Genomic DNA, 14,761 nt, shown 5'->3' with positions numbered 1-14,761 from the left:
AGTCATACAACCCGAGAGGTTCTATATAATTCCCCTCGCCTCAGTTCATTGTGGCTGAAAGGCCCTAGACTGTGACCGTCACCCATTGCACCTCTGCGGCGGCTGCCCCAAATGTTAGTGCATTCTTCAGCACGTGCTCCTGGGCTTCGGAATGTGCCAGTCTGCAAGGCTCAGGCAAGGACAGCTCATTAGTTGTATTGCTGGCGAAACCTTTTTTTAAAATTACTTTACAAAGCCAGGGTTCAGAGTATGGACAGGGGCGAACCCCTAATCCAGCTCCATGCCTGCTCCAAAAACCAATTCAAATTGAATCCAATTCATGATCCCCACAAGAGAGACATACCAGATCTGAATCAAAAGGCAGAGCAGATACTACACTTGATCTTAGCCAAAAGGCCGAGAAGCGATTTGCTGCCCAAACCTAACAAAGACCCATCAGTCTCAATCCTGGATATTTAAAATAACTTGGCGTTCACGGCTTTCTGGACAGAGTATCCAAATGTTCATTTCTGTTCATATTGAAGTGATTTCTGCTTTCACTCTCAACTAACCTAACTCTAATATTAAGATTGTGCCTTTTTCTGGATTGTTCCATCAGAGGAAATATATTCTCCATATTGACCACATTGTATCGGTTTAAGCACCCCAATTCGATCACTTTTTGGTCTTTAAAATTCAATGAAATGCCAACCAAGTTAATACAATCTGACCCAATACCAACCTAATCAGTTGCAGTCATTCCGGTGAACTTTAAAAAAAAAAAAACAATCTCTCCATGAATATGGGCGTTGTTGGCTGGGCCAGTATTTAGTGTCCATCCATGAGGGTATTTAAGAGTCAACCACCTTGTTAGTGGGTCTAAAGTTACGTGTAGGCCAGACCTGGTAAGGATGACATTTTCTTTCCTAAAGGGCATCAGTGAACTAGATGGATTTTTACAACAATTGACAATGGTTTCAGGGTCATCATTTGACTTTTAATTGCACATTTTTATTGAAATTCAAATTCCACCATCTTTCCTGATACGTTTCAAACCCAGGTTTCCAGAGCGTTACCCTGGTTCTCTGGATTACTCGTCCACTGCTTCCCTGCGCTGTACCCACTCAATGTGAAGTATCGTGCCCTAAACTGAAGGCAGTACTTCGGATTGAGGTAAATGTCAAAGTTGTATTGATTACTTTTTGTACTTCTGTACTGGCTTCTGGTGAACTTGGCCAGTTACATCACTTAGCTGCTCCACAGCTGCTAGTGTTTCAGCATGAAGGAAGTATTTTGATTGTCTTTATTGGATCTAAAGTTTTTGAAAATGATTTTTTAAGTTCACAATGTGGGCGTCGCTGGCCAGCATTTATTGTCCAACCTGATCTGCCCTTGAGAAGCTGGTGATGAACTACCGCCATGAACTGCTGCAGTCCATGTGGTATAGGTGCACCTACAGTCCTGATATTGAGGGAGTTCCAGGATTTTGACCCAGCGACTGATGGAATGGAAATCTAGGGCGCGAACGAATGGCCTCCTTGTGCCCAACTCGGGACATGACGAGGCCGGTAAATCTCCCACGAGGCCTTTTGTGAGATTTATGAAGCTCATTATGCCTCATGAGATCTACCGAGATGCAGGATCCAGATTTGCATATTTGTGTGCAGATAAGCTCACTTAAATATGATCACTCACATTTTGCCAGTCAGAGTTGATTCCCATTATCTCTGCTCTCTGTCTCCTGAGTCCCAATTACAAATACACGCCTCAAAGACGGTGATTACGACACCCTGGGATAGTGCATGGTCAATTCCAGCCCCACTTGATCCAGAGTCACAACACAGTTGAAATTAACTCTTCATTTTAAAAATACCCAGTCTTTGTTCTTTGGCTGCCTGATAACTACAGTCACCATGTTTGTAAATTTAAACACAATTAACTTTTATTAATAACAAAAACTATAATTAGATGGGCAGCAAATACAACTGGTTAATTCTTATCTAATTTCTATCCCCCCCTCCCCCCCCCCCCCCCCCCCCCCCCCTAACTCGTCCCATCCTCTGCACTCACAAGACAGACAAAAGGGGCTGTGAAAAATACTAAAGGGAAAAGGATAAGAGTCTCTGTTTCAGATGGACCTCTTCCAGTTAGATGTTTCTTTAGTCTGGGCCTCCAATTGGATGTCTTTTCTTTCAGTCTGTAATGGTTTTCACTGTAGATTCATCAGGATCTTGAGAGACTTCTCAGAAACAGCAGGCAGGAAACATTTGGGAGCGAGAGAGAGCAAGCAACGAACAGCCTCTCCTTTCAGCGTCCAGAAGCTTCCTCCTGGGTTCTCTGAAAACATCCCACCTGGCAGAACCCAATCATTGTCTGTTACCTGGAAGAATCTGGTCCTTGGCCAATGCCAGCCAACCAGTCAAACCAAATCCCTCCAATCTCTGAGTTCTGTTCAAAATCTAAACCTTCATAGCACAGTGTACTATTTGGCAACTTTTGAGTTCCTCACTTCCCCTGTTCGACTTACATGATGTCTCCACTAAAGATCCATGGACCAAAAAAGATAACGACAAAGTAAAATAAATAGGAAATAAGGTAGTCAACAGGAAGGGCCTTTACAGTGGGATGAGCATCCTGGCCTAGTCTAATGAAATGCTCACCTGATGTCTATGCATCTTTAGCACTGGGCTGGTTTGTGTCCCTGCTGCCCAGTGGATCAGAGATTGGGACATTCTGTCATGTGTAAGTAATTAACATGCTGATTCTGCCAACGTGAACCAGCATGAGAGCACCATTCGTGCTGTAATGATCCATTGGCCAAAAGAGTAGTGTCAGAAGATGGAGATTGTAGCCATTGTTTACAAACTACTGTTTAGAAATGTAAATGAATATAAATAGATGTGTATTACTGATGGAGATAGTTCTGTTGGTGTTTATTTAACAAAGCATGGGATTTTTCAGAAACACAGCTGATTTCACTTGGTCTTAAACTTTAATTCATGGGATGTGGGTGTCGCTGGCTGGGTCAACATTTGTTACCCATCCCTGAGGACATTTAAGAGTCAATCACATTGCTGTGGGATTGGAGTCACATGTGGGTCTGGCCAGGTAAGGATTTAGTGAACCAGATGGCTTTTTACGACAATCGACAATGGTCATCATGAGACTTTAATTCCAAATATTTTATTGAATTCAAATTCCACCAATTGCTGTGGGATTCGAACCCAGGTGCCCAGAGCATTACCCTGGGTCTCTGGATTCCGAGACCAGTGGCAATACCACTATGCCACTGCCTCCCCTGCACTAACAGTTTTGTGGAAAAGTAAGACAAAGTGAGAGAAAGTTAAATGCTTCAATTTTTAAAAAAAATATAGACTCTTGAAAACTGCACCATTCTCTGTTTATTTTCATCTGCTTTGGTTTCAGTGACAAAATAATCCCTTGTTATTTATTTGTCACGTAGTTTGGAAAAGGGGACTGTCGTGTGGGGGGAAACAAATAGGGAATGCTAGTGAGAGCTGTCAGCATCTGTGACGTTTTGGTACTTGAAGTACCATTGAAGTGTTGCTCTTAACCCAACTAATTCTCTTTCCCTCCTTCCTCAATATGGTGAAATCGAGAGTCTTTGCACTATTTTATAATTTTTGGGGGGAATCTTAAAACTGGAACTGTCTACTTCACTCATTCTTCCTTTGTCAGACAATCTAAAGGCTTTCAAAATCCAAGCTTGGTGTCACTTTATTTCGCAGCCTATCTTTTGGCCCTTCACTTACGATTTCTCAACTTAACAAAAAATCCTCATCTTTGCCACGAGTTGCTCACTGTAGGAAATGTTCTTTTGAACATTTTATTTTCGTATGATCTCATTGTTCAGTTAGTGATTTATTTCTTTTTTGTCAGAGTCGTTTCAAGTATAGGTTATTCATCCCTCCCTCCTCTACTGCCAGGAGGCCAAGAGCAAGAGCTTAGAAGATCCCCTCCAAATTGAATTGAACATATTCTGCCATTCCTTCAGTTTACAGTAAATATTCTGCAATTTCCTCTAACATCGGGATGGGGGATAGAATTTGCACTCGGGCCACAGAGGTTCAAAGAGAAAATTCAGCACCATCTCAGGGCAGTGAAGGATTTAGCCTTTCCAGTGTAGCCCACATCATAGAATCCAAAGAATCATAGAATTTCTAGTGTAGAAGGAGGCCATTCGGTCCATCGAGTCTGCACCGACCCTTGGAAAGTGCACCCCATTTAAGTCCACACTTCCATCACAACCCAGCAACCCCACCCTTTTGGACACTAAGGGCAATTTAGCATGGCCAATCCACCTAACCTGCAAATCTTTGGACTGTGGGAGGAAACCGGAGCACCCGGAGGAAACCCACGCAGGCACGGGGAGAATGTGCAGACTCTGTGCAGACAGCGACATAAGCCGGGAATGGAATCTGGGAGCCTTTAACTGCGAAGCAACAGTGCTAACCACTATGTTACCAGCATGCCACCCCTGAGAATCTGCTGGTGTAATTGTGGTTTCAAAGTGTTACCTGTTGAAACAATACCCCAGTTAATTTAAGTTTCAACTCCGACTTGGCCCAAGCTACAGAATTTGAACATAAGAATTATTGGACAGAAAAGACCAGCTAGTTAAGTAGTATTCTTGTTATAGCATGATAAAAGGATAGTCAAATTGACTAATTACAGGAATTAGTCGCTATCAATTAATACATCTCAACACGATGCGAGATTCAAACTCCCCATTGTTAGAATTCTGATTGACAGTAAAGGATACAATACTGGAGCCTAGTTTTTAAGACAATCTTTATTAGTGTCACAAGTAGGCTGACATTAACACTGCAATGAAGTTACTGTGAAAAGCCCCTAGTTGCCACACTCTGGCGCCTGTTCGGGTACACAGAGGGAGAATTCAGAATGTCCAATTCACCTAACAAGCATGTCTTTCAGGACTTGTGGGAGGAAACCGGAGCACCCGGAGGAAATCCACGCAGATACTGGGAGAACGTGCAGACTCCGCACAGACAGTGACCCAATGGAAATCAAACCCGGGTCCCTTGGCTGTGAAGCAACAGTGCTACCGACAGTGCAACCATGCCACCAGCTTGTACACTTACAAGCTTTTAGTTAGAGAGAGAGAATGTGCACCTCCAACCAACGTTTCAGTCTGTGCCCATGTATTATGAGTACGGGTGAGTCCCCAATTAATGCCCACCAATTGAATACAATTAGCCCCCAATTGATTTGCAATTAATAAACAGTAAACAACGATGCCTCCTAAGCATATGCTGCACTTGCCACATGTCACGTCACAAATTATGTGTAAACTGTATCTTGTGGCCTCTCCACTATTTGATGCGATTTCAGCTGCATGAACTTGGTATTTATGTGGCACTTTTTCTTTTTTTTATATAAATATTTTTCTTGAGGCATTTATGAATAAACATCAAACACAACCACAACTAAGATCAAAAAAGATGATAAACAGGAGATCACATCATATCTAAATAAGTAACCGACAACCGCAGCCCACCCTCCCTACCATACCCCCCACCCTATCTGCCTCCACTTTTTCTTGTTAACCTCAACCCCCCCCCCCCAGCTGAAGTAGCTGTATATGGCACTCTTTTTATGTAGAAAAGTTCCAAAGTGGTCCACAGAGCCATAATCGGGCAAAAGTGAATTGTGATCTAAAACTTGTTATTAGAGAGGAGGGCCAGGAGGTGGGTGAAAACTGAAACCTTGGCCTGTGTTGTCAGTTTTAAGCAGGGCCTTAGAGGAAATGGAAATAGAGAGGCAGCAATAGTTTGGGGAGTGACTTCCACAGCCTGCGGCCTAGGTGGCTGAAGTAGTCAGCAATAGTAGTTAAAGAACGAGATTCATAAAGGGCCAGTCAGTGAACAGAATTCTGGCCCTCAGCGCTGTGAGGCAGCAGTGCTAACCACTGCGCCACCCTGCCGCCCCGTAGAACTCATACCTGTCAGCACTTTGGGAGTATTTCAGTCACACAGACTGCATGATTCAAGAAGGCTGCTTGTGATTACCTTCTCAAGGGCAGTTGGAGATGGACAAAGGATTGCTGGCTTTGCTCGAGATGTTCCCCATCCAGTGAATGAATGAAAAGAAAGGGCATTTCTGAGTTGAACGTGACACTGAAATTCCTGATGATCCCATTCTGATAATGCCCAGTGGGAAGGGGTAGAGAATGGGAATTTGTAACATTTGTATGGAGCTTGCCATGTGAAGGGAAGATTTATTGTTTCAGTTTTCCTAATTTCTTTCAGCTGGTGAGATTACCTCTAAAATGGAAGGTCAAAGCTACATAAGGGAGAGGGGGGGAATGATGCACCATGATCACAGTCACAGGAGGGAATGTCATTTAGAAACTCGTGTGGAGAGATTCAAACATTGAGTTGTTTTACAAAAAAGTGATGGCCACAGATGTCAGAGGCGAATACATGCACAATGTCTAGGCTCACTGGAAGAATGACCACCTAGGAATGACTTTGTGCTGAACTGTGCCTTGACATTAGGATCATTGTAAAAAAAAAAACTTCTCGTCACAATGTTCTATCAAGAAGTTATGTCAGAAGTTATTGAGTGTAGTTGCAAATTTATTTTGGGCACACGAGGATTCTTGAAATATCTCGGTGGGACGAAAAGAGGCTGTGCCCTGGTACACAAAGTCAGCATGATCAGAAGTGAAAGGATAATAAGCATTCTCTATTGTACTAAAAACTTGATTGAAATTTGTATGAATGCAGTATTTAGCATCTATTAAAGGCATTCCATTCCTGTCACAGTTGCTGAAGATCATATAGCTGTGCAAAATATACTACCGAGTATTATCCAAAACGGAATAAATTACCTCCTTACCTGAATAAATGGGATTGATTCCAACCGTGAAAACTCACTTCGGGGTTCAGGTGCATTTACAAATGCACAACTTAACTCTCGCAGATAGATAATTATGGTTATGCAGATGGATCTTGCTTTGACATTTCAAAGCCAATTTCAGATGGCATTGTTGTTTTGATTTGCTGATGATACAGTGCGCAAATTGTCAGCACCTTCAATAAGATGTTTGCTTTGTTTATTGTAGAAACCAGGTGGAGGACTAACAGTAGAACTGGCGGGTGACAGCAGAACTAGGGGGCATAGCCTCAAAATAAGGGGAAGTAGATTTAGAACTGAGTTTAGGAGGAACTTCTTCACCCAAAGGGTTGTGAATCTATGGAATTCCTTGCCCAGTGAAGCAGTTGAGGCTCCTTCATTACATGTTTTTAAGGTAAAGATAGATAGTTTTTTGAAGAATAAAGGGATTAAGGGTTATGGTGTTCGGGCCGGAAAGTGGAGCTGAGTCCACAAAAGATCAGCCATGATCTAATTGAATGGCGGAGCAGGCTCGAGGGGCCAGATGGCCTACTCCTGCTCGTAGTTCTTATGTTCTTATGTTAAGTGATTGTGCAAAAATAGTGCTTAAATCGCAACTGTCAAAACCTAATTAGCATAATAGTAATAGTTTTTGGTCAGTTGTACTTAATTGTTTTCTAAACCTACTGGAGGATGTTGTCAGTGCCAGGCAGCGGCGATGTTGCAGAGTCGTGGTGAGCAGCGCACATCGGTACATTACACAGCAAATTAATTGGCAGCTCAGCCATTTCTCTTAATATAAGTGTTTAATAACTCTTAATTTAATCACCATTTGCTTTAATTAGATTTATTCTGTGTCAAATCAGCATTGGGTGGAATACTGCTGCATACTTGTGTTACAACACCCAGGGCCAGTGCGTGGTCAATTTCAGCCCCACTGGACCCTGAGTCGCAACATGGTTGAAATTAACTCTTCTTTTTAAATGCCACAAATGTCTTTGGCTGCCCAATAAGTATTGTCACCAGGTTTGTAAATTTAAACACAATTCACTTTTATCGAATGATGAGTTATTAAACACTTATATTAAGAGGCAAGGCTGAGCTGCCAATTAATTCGCTGTGTAAAGTAGGCTTTAAAAAAAAAAACAAGCACAACTGACCGAAAACTATAGATAAGGGGCTGGAGAGGGTGAGGGATTTGTTTCTGGAGCGATGGTTTTCCAGCCGCGCCCGATCTCAAGCCACCTGGAGCCCAGATACCAGAAACTAGTCCCAAGCCAGGTGGAACAGCAGCCCCCCAAAACCAGCTCCTTCCACCCCACATCCCCCACCGAAGGGCTAACCACCAAGTACTCGCTCTTCCCAAAGTTTAATTTCTACCCCAAGGAGGTGCTGAACCTCTTCAATATACCCTTATTATTTCTCATAACTGGTCCCGAATACCTTATATACAGCAAGAGGTCTGGTTTAGCTCAGGGGGCTAGATAGCTGATTTGTGATGCAGAAGAAGGCCAGCAGCTTACCCAAACAGGCACCGGAATGTGGCGACTAGGGGCGTTTCATACTTGTGACAGCCATCCCCGGTCTTACTGTCAAGCTTGGAGTGGAGAACCTGGCTCACACAGGCCTTCCGCAGCCTGGCCTGGTCCTGCACCCGCAGGTGAGTTTCGTGTAGGAGCACCACATCCGCCTCCAAACCATATCAATGGGAAAAAATCTTGCCGCCTTCACGGGTCCCCTCCTCTTCCCCCAAAAGGCCCTGCACGGTCCAGGCTCACTACTGCCTTCTCGGGAGCAATTGGAAATAGGCAATAAATCTGGCCCAGCCAGAAACGCTCACATCCATGAATGAATTTTTTAAATCTAATTTTTTGCGCTTTGTACACTGCGGTAGATTCCGAGCCCTAGTTAAATCATAAAGGGAATTGCAGGTTCTTGTTTTAAAAGTGGGGCAGATATGTTTAGATGGTGCTCTTTTAGTGTTGCTCAGCTGACTATAATGCTCAGTGACGCAGTTCTTGTGTGCTCTGACATGAAGTGGTAGGGTCTGCTATTTTCTTGTAATTCAGAAAAAGAAGTCAAGGGTCAAATCCCAGCATGCATGACACAATAAAGTTCGCAAATAGTGGGAGAGACGATGAAGTAAATTTAAAGGAGTCACAATAGGATAGTTTCTTTTAAAATACAAAGAGAAAACCAACTTTGAAGAACCAAAGTTCTGCCGTTTTGATGCTCAGGAAACAGCAAATTAAAAGTTGCTAAACTATGCAAGTGAAGACTTCAACGCACTGAGGGTGAAATGTGTAGAAAAAAAATGAGAAGATTTCAGAGGCCATGTGACCATTGTACTCATGATAGAATAAAGCCTCGAAAGGGTGTGATTAAGAGTGTAGAGGTTTGTGTGAAAACCCTCCCCTGCTGTGTGTGAAGGCAATTTGATGTGGGACTCAGCCTTGCAGATACAGTCTTAAGAAATGTATTGCTGGAATTCGTAGCATTTCTCAATACAGCTGGGGCTGAATGCTAGCTATAAATAGTGTGATGTGGATATGCCGGCATTGGATTGGGGTGAGCACAGTAAGAAGTCTTTCAACACCAGGTTAAAGTCCAAAGGTTTGTTTTGAATCACTGGCTTTCGGAGGGCAGCTCCTTCCTCAGGATTCACCTGAGGAAGGAGCTACGCTCCGAAAGCTAGTGATTGGAAACAAACCTGTTGGACTTGAACCTGGTGTTGAAAGATTTCTTACTATGAATAGTATGTAATGTTAAATGGAAATGAGATGCTCGGTTATCCTGTGTTCTCGGGGCTGGGGTGTCCTCAGAACTGCCCTTCTTTGTGAATTTAGTCAACCCAGAGGTGGCCAAAAAGATTGCTGTCAAAAAGCAACATTGGGCTTTTGTGTGCAGCCAGAAAAACACAACGTAAGGTGATTCAGAATATTCTCATTCTTCCTGTCCCATCCCCATAAATCCCCTATTTCATAGTTTTTCAATGGAGGGATGTCTGCTGTTCGTAAGATGTTGACTCTTGATTTTGTGTGAGTATCTGTAGGTGTGGTTATCTTGAACAAGTCATTGTTCATGTGTAAGCGCAGGCAGTGTGTTAGCATACTATTTGACATTGGAAGGAATTGAGTTGAGCTCAATCCTGCCAAACGTTCACATGTCCGTTTTTCCCAGTAACGTCACCTTTTCTTAATAACATGATGTTTGGGAAGCCAGCTTGATTTGTTCCTAATTTTTAGCTCCATTATTGTTCCCTAATTAGAAAGGCAGATACAGAATGGACAAAAGCAAGTGGGCAATTTTCTGCTGCAATCAGCGAACACAAACTGTGAATTATTCCTGGCACCTCGCTGATCTGTATAGTTTTTAAAGTAGTTTTTTAAATTCATTCATAGAATGTGGTTATCGCTGGCAGACCAGCATTTGTTACCCTTCCTTATTTGCTCTTGAACTGAGTGACTTGATAGGCCATTTCCAAGAGCGTTTAATAAACGGCCATTGCCATGGACTGGAGTCACATATAGGCTAGACCAGGTAAAGATTTCTTTCCCTAAAGGGCATTCGTGAACCGTTTGGGTTTTTATGACAACTGGCAATGACTTAATTGTCATCATTAGACCTTTCATTCCAGATTTTTATTGAATTCAAATCTTATCATCTGCCATGGTGGGACTGGAACTCTCTGGTCCCAAGAGTGCTACCCTGAGTCTCTGGACTACTGGCTAAATGACCATACCGTGACCCCCCCTCCATATGAGAGGTGGGGTAGACAAAGACTCATTTGTACATTTCTAGTACACGTTCCAGGATTTCAGTGTCTGAATTAATTGCATTGGAAATGTTTTGAACACACAGTCATCATCTGTCAGGGTTGCTACTGCATCATCTGCATTTGGTCTAGTTGTTTGAGGTTCCCAGGTCAAGTTTGCTTAGAATTCAGCTTTGAACTGCATTTTTAGATGAGATTTCCTTCTACTGGTAAAGAACTCTTACATATTGCTTATATATGTGACAGAGATCTTTACAAAGTGATCGCGATTTAGTTTGTTCAGTTCATTGACCAGCTTTCTCTGCTTTCTTTTCAATTTGGGGTCAAGTTTGTGAGCCTTCACTTTCTCGTTTCATTGTTCATTATCTAACCTCTAATTTGTATCTGTCTCAAACATGCTCTTCTGCACAGGTGCATAGAAATGAGGCACAAAAGGAAATGGCAAAGCAACTTTGAAGTTTCCTCTTGTGTCCACTCTTAAATTTGTATTTTGTTGAGAGGGGTCAGAAGTTGAGATTGCAGTGAGCTGGTTCTCTGGTAACTAACTGAAAGTGACTCATGGGAAACAGAGGGTAGATTATACCATATGTCAATCATCATCAGAACAATAATCTTTTATTGTCACAAGTAGGCTTACATTAACACTGCATTAACACAGTTACTGTGAAAAGCCCCTAGTCCGTACATAAAAATGGATACTCAGAAGAAATGCTCATTTGTCTTTGCAAATTCCTCTCAGAAGCACTGAGATACTTGTTGAATGCTTAAACAGTTAATTCAAGGGCAGCACCGTGGTGCAGTGGGTTAGCCCTGTTGCCTCACGGCGCTGAGGTCCCAGGTTCAATTCCGGCTCTGGGTCAACTGTCCGTGAGGAGTTCGCACGTTCTCCCCGTGTTTGCGTGGGTTACGCCCCCACAACCCAAAGATGTGCACTGTAGGTGGATTGGCCACACTAAATTGCCCCTTAATTGGAAAAAATTGATTGGATACTCTAAATTTCAAAAAAGAAAATAAATAAATAAAGTTAATTTAGGAGAAAGTTTAAAAAAATGTACCATTGACCTAGAATGTATTTTTAAAAAAATGTTAACCTTTATTATTGTCACAAGTAGGCTTACATTAACACTGCAATGAAGTTACTGTGAAAGTCCCCTAGTCGTCACACTCCGGCCTCTGTTCGGGTACACAGAGGGAGAATTCAGAATGTCCAATTCACCTAACAGCATGTCTTTCGGGACTTGTGGGAGGAAACCGGATCACTAGGAGGAAACCCATGCAGACACGGAGAGAACGTGCAGACTCCGCACAGACAGTGACCAAAACGGGAATCAAACCTGGGACCCTGGTGCTGCAAAGCAACAGTGCTAACCACTGTGTTCCGTGCTGCCCATGTAGCGTCACTGTCCGTGGTGTTTGCACATTCTCCCCATGTACATAGAGCAGTCTGTGTGGGTTTCACCCCCACCACCCAAAGATGTGCAGGTTAGGTGGATTGGCCATGCTAAATTGCCCCTTAATTGGAAAAAAAATAATTAGAACATAGAACAGTACAGCACAGAACAGGCCCTTCGGCCCTCGATGTTGTGCCGAGCAATGATCACCCTACTTAAACCCACGTAACCCGTATACCCGTAACCCAACAATCCCCCCATTAACCTTACACTACGGGCAATTTAGCATGGCCAATCCACCTAACCCGCACATCTTTGGACTGTGGGAGGAAACCGGAGCACCCGGAGGAAACCCACGCACACACGGGGAGGACGTGCAGACTCCACACAGACAGTGATCCAGCCGGGAATTGAACCTGGGACCCTGGAGCTGTGAAGCATTGATGCTAACCACCATGCTACCGTGAGGCCAAATTGGGTACTCTAAATTTATATTTTTTTTAAAAAGGGGGAAATAATGACTTTTAAACGGAGCCTCAAGCCTCCCCTCTCCTACATACGCCACTGCAAGTTCTGCCTAATTAAGGGACAATGGTTGTATTTGTTTATTATATCTTTGGTGAAGTTGAGAAAAAAAATGGGAAATTATTTATCAGAACTGAAATAAGCTGCTGGATTTAGAGTTAAGATTCATATCAGCATGATCGAATTGAATAGTGGAACAAGCTGGAGGGAATAATTAGCTTCTCTGCCAGTCCCTATGTTCGCACATGCAGTACTGAACAACGCAGACATTAAAAATCCTCGATTCTATCCATGATTTGGGCTGTTGGATGCTGGGTGACAGAGTTGTTATATCGTCTCCAGGCACAACACTTAATAGTTTAGATGGACAACACCACATGGGCAATTTACCAGAAAGCAACCAGTTTGCTCCTGAGCAAGTTGCCTCACAGTGAAGAAAATGTTATATAAAGTTCCTTATGCAATTACTTATAATGTATGTGTGTTTGTGGCCATATCTAATTATATGAAAGCCGAAATACTTGTCTGCAGTGGTTTGGTGTTTGATGTACAACTTGAGTTTAAATACCTGTAAATGGAAAAAAGGTAAATTCTACCCAGAATGTTTTAATGAAAGTAAGATTGGACCTTGTCAGCATTAGTTACAATTTAACAACATAATTTAGTGACACGTGTACTTGACCATCTGTGGCGTGCACTGACAATGTGTCATCTTGGAATAGAATTCCTATTTCGCAGAGGTGGCCATTCGGCCCTTCAGGTCTTCACTGACCCTCCAAAAGAGCATCCTACCTAAGCCCACACCCCCTCCCTATCCCCGTAACCCCACCTAATCCACACATCTTTGTTAACGAAGGGGCAATTTAGCATGTCCAATCCACCTAACCTGCACACCTTTGGACTGTGGGAGGAAACTGGAGCACCCGGAGGAAACCCACGCACACACGGGCAGAAAGTGCGATTCAGTCCCCTTGAGCTGCATACCTGAAACTGGAAATGACTACTCACCCCCTCCGTTCTCCTCAGCGGCCATTGCGCCTGCTTCATGTTTCCTTGACCCCACCTGGGCTGAAGAGTTTGGTTCCCTATCCTCTCACCCTCCGGGTACATCTTCCCGGATGTACGGGAAGAATGTGTTTTTCCTCCGGGCTGAGCGAGCGGTCCACCTGGCCCTGGAAAAAGGGCTCACAGTCGCGGGACCCATGGGGCGGTGGATCCGAGTAAGTCACCTTATCTAATATCCCACCCTACCTCCCCGGATCGTGGGTAGGTGGTGGTGTAGAAGCCCCCCGCCCTCCATCCCAACCAACGACGGCGGGCGCCTCTGCCACTATCCCGGAGCTGTTTCCATATGTTTTTCCAGACCTTTCCGGTGCCTGGAAGTCAGGGGCGTAGCAAGAGTCCATGCTGCCACCTGCCTCTGGTCCAGAGTCCCGGGAGGAACTCAAGGAACCCGCCTGTCGATTATCCTGGAGGTGGATCGAGGCAGGCCCAGGGCTGGTTGGTGGGTCCTTGCCATCCGCCACACTCAATGTGACGGGGGACTTGGACCCAGATGGTGGCTGCCTGCAGGGGGACGACTGTTTGGTGGCGGGGACAGCGGAGGATTTTGCCCTCTGCAGTGAGGCGGAGGGCTCCCTCGTGCACGGCCCGAGTTTGCACTGCTAGATGCAACTGAGGAGCGATGTATGCGCGGGACAGCCGGCATTATTGAAAACCAGGGGCAGCGCGCATTTTTAAAAGCTGGTGGTGGCCATTGGGCTCTTCTTCCCACGATCAGGAACACCACAACCGATCTCTGACCCTCCCGATACCCGCCCATGACTCGCCCACGGGTTGCAACCCTGAGTTTTCAAATGACTGCTATAGCTCCATCCAGCAATTACCTCCTCTCCCCAAGCTGAAAGCGCATTAACTTCCCAGGGACTTTCCCCAGTTCATGAGCCCAGACCAAAAAATAATTTCCTCTGGCCAATTTCGCCTTCTAGCTCCTCGAAGCTCCCAGACCCTACAAAACAGGATTAAGACATGGCCACCACAGTTAAACTCTAACCCCAAGCTTTTAACCCTTAAATTGCCCAATAGACTGTCAACCCTTAAATTGCCCAATATTTAGAATCCAATATTCCTAACGTCATTTGTCCCATTTATCACAAGTGTAAATTATAATTTATTAAAGCGTAACAATGGATCAGTTTCAATATAATGAAGT

General features: G+C 43.9%; 1 protein-coding gene and 1 pseudogene across 7 annotated transcripts in view; one reads left to right on the top strand and one right to left on the bottom strand.

Moving 5' to 3' along the window:
- myo9aa (myosin IXAa) overlaps positions 1 to 14,761 on the top strand; it is a 251,246-nt gene that overhangs the window by 60,703 nt on the left and 175,782 nt on the right. The gene's annotated exons all lie outside the window — the stretch shown is intronic.
- Positions 199 to 408, bottom strand: LOC119956950 (annotated as a pseudogene).

Source organism: Scyliorhinus canicula, chromosome 24 (assembly GCF_902713615.1).
Source record: "Scyliorhinus canicula chromosome 24, sScyCan1.1, whole genome shotgun sequence".
Taxonomy (NCBI): domain Eukaryota; kingdom Metazoa; phylum Chordata; class Chondrichthyes; order Carcharhiniformes; family Scyliorhinidae; genus Scyliorhinus; species Scyliorhinus canicula.
This window is presented reverse-complemented; position numbering and strand designations above follow the sequence as displayed.